At 36.0% G+C, this 7,145-nt stretch overlaps 1 pseudogene; it reads right to left on the bottom strand.

Moving 5' to 3' along the window:
* Positions 1-2,452: 2,452 nt before the first annotated feature.
* On the bottom strand, positions 2,453-2,722 carry LOC149560317 (protein RADIALIS-like 5 pseudogene; annotated as a pseudogene).
* Positions 2,723-7,145: the final 4,423 nt, after the last annotated feature.

Here is a 7,145-nt window from a genome sequence, read left to right as displayed (position 1 = left end):
GTCATTCTGAGATGCTGCATGTAAAGAGCCAGTGGGCAGTTTACACAGGGCACTGTCTCTATTTTGTTCACTGGGAGATATTGGTTGTTTCTACCTTGTTCACTTGAAGATAACATTGACGAAAACATGAAAGAAAAGCTATATAAATCTACAAAGGATTTACTCAGAGACTATACAATGTCACAAGACCATACAATTTTAGATTCTTATTAAAGCTATATTGCTAGCTATATCATTTATATGAAACTCCTAAAGAAAATACTTTAGAGACTGTGCAACAAAAATAAGGATGTCCATAATATAAAAAACAAGGTAGAAAACAAGGAAGCATTTATAGCTTCTTGAACAATAATTATGATTTAACAAATGTAACACATGACATTATCCAAGGAATTCATCCATCAAATGCATAATTTAATAAATATACAAAGTATAATTTAAAGCATCATACTTCAATGGGCATCATAGAAAATGTCGACCTACATGTCGAACATAGAACAATAAGCACATCATACAAGTGCAATGTCATCTATCATATGATCAGCACCATTAAGCACATCATCTAGGTATGCTCACCAATCACCTGCAAGGATCAATAAATCCAGTTTTTATCAATTTAGTGACCTTAGGTCCTCAAGCGCATCTTGTCACCATAGTGTGCTTAACCAACGTATAAGCACGTGTTGTGATGTATGACCTTTATGCCATTAAATAATCACATAAAATATGGTTTGAGGTGCTTTAACCTTGCCAACCATGGAGTGAATACTTCCCTCGGGATTCTTCCTAACACAAAGAATACCCTAACCCTAGCATGAGAGCCTAGCTTCTTGAATCAAGATGGATCAGTGTGGCCATGAAACACACTACATTGCAACCATGTGCCTAGTAGCCTGATCACAGAATGTAGCAGGGAATAAAAATAAACTACACATCTACACATATGTAGAAAAACCAAATAAGCATAAACATATGCATATATGCAATATCTAAAAAATAAATGGCTTGGCCAAGCACTTTAAAAACTAGATTTACCTATAGAAGAAACAAGAACAACATGCATCCATTCTACAGAACTAGTAGATAGAGAAACTAAAAATGAAGTATCCATCTATCTATCCCATAATTGCTACATTACACCCAACCATCTAGGAAGATACACAACAATTTTTGTAATACCAATATTACACTAGCAAGTAGAGTGGAAAATGAAAGCAACACTTCTACTCTTCCCTATCTGTCCATAGTCGGCACCCACACCAAAAGTGTAAGCTTTCCAAAATAATAAAAATAAATGCAAAAGGAAGAATGACATGTTCTTCACAATCTACTCCCTCATATAGCCTATCAATGCTCCACAATGAACATCATAGATGACATCTCTTTTGAATCACAGGACTAGCATCATCAAAAGTATGCACACACATCCTAGCCACTTCAAGATCAAAGAAATCTTGAAAACAAGATCCATAATTCTCAAGTCAAAGTCCAAAAAGGAGATACAAAACAAAAATAAAAGTGAACAAGAGTCACAGTAATTAGGTCACATAAGAAATTGGTGGCTCGGTGGTCATAAAGAACATAAAATTTCAAGCTAGTCCTTCATGACATCTAAGTTCATGAAACTAAACATAATAAAATGAAAACCCAATTCACTTAAAACACAATGACTCTCACTAGTCACCAAGAGGGAGTACATTTTTAACAACACCTTGTGTCCAAGGGTCGCTAAGAACTTAACCAAACTTCTCATGCATCACATGCAATTTATCTTGTTAATCACAAATTTCTAAATGTATAACAGAACATGCAATACTTTTGCAAATGAAATCCATGTTCTTCCTACTTATTATCTTAGGTTAATCAATGAACCTCATGAATTTGGCATAAAGTAGAATTAAATTCTTGCACCAAATGTGCATCACACATCATTTACATAATAAAAAGATATTTTTCATTGCTATCATAAGCCAAATCTTCATTTGGTAGGCTCTCATATCCTAGCGCAAAAGTAAACCATCTTTTCAATTATACCATCACATGGTTTTAAGTAAATATAATCATAAACATATGAGGAATGTAATTTACTAGTCATTCAAGGAATGCAAATTTTAACTCAAAATCATGATATGCATAAGTAACTTCATATCCTTCTATGTCAAAAAGAAAAAAAATCATAACTGAGAGACACAACATGCAACCCATTTCATCAACTCATACAACATAAAGTAAACAAGTTGACTTACAGTTGTATGTCGAGCATAGTGAACTCAAGGCCCAAGTGTGGAACCAAGAGCATTGATACCATATGTAAGGATTGATCTTGCAAAACCATTGCCACATCAGCAATCTCCATAAAATGCAAAATTTTCAATGTGGCATATCAGTCATAAGAAATAATGAAAAATCAAATTAGCATGAGCTTTTAGATATGACTGCTCTCATATTCTCCCTATTTTCCCCCAGAACCCCCTCCAATAGAAATAGAAGACTTGTACTTGGAGAAAGGCACTTCATTTGCTTCAATGCAGCTTAAGTCCTCTAATAGAACCTGATAATGCCTTTTCACTTCTTCCAAGGATTTCCCACTAACCATAACAGCCACATTTTGCGAACGGTCAAGACTGTCTTTGTCATAGATAGCTATGGCATTCTCAAACAACTTATTTTGCTTACATGTCCAGCCATTTTTCCCAGATGAAGAACTTTGATTACTAGCCATGTTACTAATTCAAGCCTTCAAGCAAGGAAATTTAGGAGGATTTGGGAGAACGAAAAATTTATATAAGCTATCAAAATTTTGCATTGATAACTTTTCAATTTTGCAAAGTTGCTTAGCAACTTTTTTGTGTAGTTTTGGAAAAGTCAACAAATTGGGTAGTTATGGCTCAAACTAAAGGCTAGAATGGAGCATGAATTCTATTTAATACTTTTCTAACTCATTTCCAAGGATTGGACAGTTGGCTATATCAACAAAACCTTTAGAAGAACAACTTTGTGCATTGGAGCGTAGTTTTTGGAGTTTGAATAGAGCTTTTGGAGTGAACAATTTTATTTTTTTTATGGAATAGAATCATGTGTTAATGTTTTGTTTTGAATCTATATCTAATTTATTTTATTTCAAGTAAGCATTTGATAGGGTTTATAAAATTATTCAATTTCAATGATCCTACTATTCAGTTTTGTGGCACAAGCATGAAAATGGCTATGGCTTGAGTGTCCTTGGTCAAACACCATGGCTCTTGGAGACCAATAAATAGCTTTTGTATACATTGTAAATAATTCTTTTGGTCTTTGTAGAAGGCCAAATGTTGATAATACAAGTAAGCCCTAGGCAAGCAAGCAAGCTTAGCATGGTAAAAGGAAATGGTTGCAATGGAGTTTTGTGGTGAACAGAAGATTGGCATGGGTCAATCTTGAGTTGTTATTGTAGGAGAAGTGCATGAAGGGATCTAAAATCAAAGGAGGAGGTTGGAGATGGAGTTTGATGCATGTGGTGAAGAAAACACAAGAATTCCCTTGGAAACCCGTAAAAGAAGGGTTTTCTAAAGGTGTACTATATGAACAACATTGGAGCCTAAGACCTAAAAAATATTCAAATTTGGGTCATAGGGAACAAAATTCTAGAATACACCAAGGGGCCTTATTAAGGCTTTTTGTGAGTTATAGCACTTTCCTTGTTAATAGGAGGGCTAATAGGGACTCTTAGGGCTACAAGGACTAACTAGGAAATTTGGTGATTTGTGTGTGAGAAACTTAAAAGAATGGTGTAGAATGATGAAAAATAGGTCAAGAACCCCAGTAGAAAGTTTCAACCCTTATTTTGGGTCACTTGGTGTATATAGTGAAGTTTTGGCAATCCAGGCCATAGAATGCATATTTGGTGAATTGAGGGAATGACATTGAATCTTGAATTGTTGGGAGATTTTCTTGGAGAAAAAGGATTGTAGAGGGATCCTCTAGGTTAGGGTTAGGAGAGAAGACCCTAAGTAGGCTAGGAACATCTTAGGAAGAGAAATAAAGCTTTTACTTAAAGAAGCTCCCCATCAAAGTGGTATTAGAACCATAAGATTAGGTTTGTGGTGGTATGATGTATTCCACTAAGTCAAGTGGATCTTCCAAGATGGTTACCAATGTAGAGTTGAAAAGGAGGTAGATGAGAAAAAAAAGATCCTACAAGAGAAGACTATGATCCTTGATGATGTCCTAGAAGAGATGAAAGAAAAATTGAAAGAGATAGAAGAAGCATCCCAAGCTAAGGAAGATGAAGACTTTGGAAAGAGTAAAGAAGTAAGTTTGGAGGATGAGATACTTGAACTAGATCCTCCACTTGGTGAGCAGGAACCATTCCTCAAATCCCTCAAAGAATTTGGAGTAAAGATACTAGAGAATTTTTCCCTATTCCATGGCAAGATAGATGCAAAGGTAGTCTTAGAATGGCTAGAGAGCATTGAGAACTACTTTGAGTCTAAAGGGACAATAGAGGCCCAAATGGTGAGGTTTGAAAAGTCTAGGTTGAAATGTTAAGCTTTGACATGGTGGAAGTTTGTGCAAGAGGAAAGAGAGAGTGAAGGTAAGAAATCTATAGCTAATTGGAAATCTATGGTGGAAAAGATAAAGGAAACATACCTACAAAAAGATTATGAGATTCAAATCCACAAGAAGAGGAAAAATCTCAAGCAGAAGGATCTTGATGTGGCTACCTATACTAAGGAGTTTTACAAGTTGGACTTAAATCAACGGTATAAGAAGCAGAGATAATCAAGGTGGCTAGATACCTAAATGGCCTTAAATGGTCTATCCAAGATGATTTGATATTGTTTAGCCTCACCACTCTACAAAGTTGTTTTTAGATGGCTAGAAAGGTGGAAGAAAAATTGACGAAGAAAGGGAACTCAAGTTCCAAGAACAAGGGAAGAGGAAAAGAATTTAGAGGTGGCTCAAGTGATAGGAACAATGAGCAAAAAATCTATGGAGACAATAAGTGGAAAGAACATTCTAATGAGACTAGTCAGAGTAGAGGCTCTAGTAGAGGTAGAGAATCCAACAATGGTGAGAGAGGCAGATATGGAAATAGTAGAAGAGATTTACACTTCATTATCATGAAGTGCTATAAAATTTGGGACACCCTTCTTACAGATGTCTAGAGAAGGCATCATCACCCTATGGGGAAAAGACAATCACCTACATCTAGGAAAAAGACAATTAGAAGATGGGAGAAGTAGACCTTGATGATGAGAAAGGGGAGAACCTCATGTTGAAGAGAGTATTAGTTATGGAGCCAACTAAATGTGAGCCAAAGAAGAGAAGAGAATTATTTAGAACAACATACAAAATATTGGGTAAGGTTTGCAAGGTGATTATAGACTTAGGTTCTACTGATAATGTATTGTCAAAGGAGGTAGTACAGAAGCTTGGTTTGACTAAGATTCCACATGTGTGTCCTTATAGGGTGACTTGGTTCAATAAGGGTAGAATATCCTAGAAAATGAACAAGTGTGGCAAGAAATCACCATTTGTAAGTATTAGGATAAGATATTGTGTGATGTTCTTTCCATAGATTTGTGTTAGCTACTAATATGAAGATCTTGGCAGTATCACAGGGAGGTTGTGCATTATGGGAAGGAGAACAAGTATTCCTTAAAGAAGGATGGGGTCACTTATAGCATCCACTCTATAGTGGAAGAAGACAAGGTGCAAAATTCAACTTCTAAATCATTGCTAATGAGTGAGAAAGAGTTCCTCAAGGACTTGAAGGAGGGTGAAGGAGTAGGATATGCCATTATGTTAAAACGTAAGGAGGATAAGTCATTTTCATCTACACCTATACATACATAAGTGCAAGAGCTATTGGATGCATTTAAATAAATCATCTATGATGGAGCACCACCAACCTTAGCACCTACAAAAGCCATAAGTCATAAATTGACTTCATATTAGGAGCATCACTGCCAAATAAAGCTATATACAAAATGACTCTAGAGAAAAACAAGGAGATTGTAAGCCAAGTTCAAGAGTTGCTTGATGAGGGGCTGATTAGGAAGAACATCAATCCATGTGTCACACCATTGGTCTTAGCACCCAAAAAGGGAGGTAAGTGGAGAATGTGTATGGATTCTAGAGAAATTTATAGAATCACAATTAGGTATAGATTTTTTTGTATTAAGATAGAAGACTTGATGGACTGTCTAGGTGGAGCTAGGTACTTCTCAAAAATAGATCTTAAAAGAGGATACCATCAAATTAGGATCAGTGAAGGGGATGAATTGAAGTCTCTATTAAGACTAATGAAGGTCTCTATGAGTGGTTGGTAATGTCATTTGGCCTTCCAATGCACCAAGTACCTTAATTATATTATAATGAGGTCTTGAAAGGTTACATAGGGGTAGTTGGTGTTTTATACCTAGATGATATCCTCATCTTTAGTAAGACTAAAGAGGAACATATGAAAAACCTAGAATTTCTATCGAGGAAGCTCCAAGAGGAGAACTTGATAGTAAACTTGGAAAAGAGTGAGTTCATGAAAGAGGAACTAGTGTATTTGAGATTTTTAGTATCCCAAGGAAGTCTTAAGATGGACAAAGACAAGGTAGAAGCTATTTTAAGTTGGCCTACACCTAGATCTACTAATAAGGTTAGGATTTTTCATGGATTGGCACAATTTTATAGGAAGCTTGTAAGAAGGTTTAGTGAAATTTGTGCACCTATGATGGATACCATTAAAGGAGGCATGAGAACAAAGTTCACGTGGACCAAGTCTACAGATTGGGGTTTTAAGAGATTAAAGAAAGATGTAGAAACCCAACCTACCTTGGTTAAACCTAGTTTTGAGAGACCATTTGTCATGGAGTGTGATGCTAGCAACATAGAAATTGGGGTAGTTTTTGGCCATGAGGTTGGGCCAGTTGCATTTTTCAGTGAGAGATTTAAAGAAGCCAAGACAAGGTACTCAAGATATGACCTAGAGCTCTATGCACTTGTCCAAGCCCTCAAGAAGTGGAGGCATTGCATGTTGCTTAAGTAATTTCATGTCTTCATAGATAACCAAGCTTTGAGTTTCATTAACTCACAATAGAAGCTAAGTCTGAGACACATCAAGTGGATGGAGATATTATAGCCCTACACTTTCACTATCAAGCATAAGA

Source organism: Cupressus sempervirens, chromosome 4, assembly GCF_028749045.1.
Source record: "Cupressus sempervirens isolate cs-2001-9-10 chromosome 4, ASM2874904v1, whole genome shotgun sequence".
In the NCBI taxonomy this organism is placed as follows: domain Eukaryota; kingdom Viridiplantae; phylum Streptophyta; class Pinopsida; order Cupressales; family Cupressaceae; genus Cupressus; species Cupressus sempervirens.
This window is presented reverse-complemented; position numbering and strand designations above follow the sequence as displayed.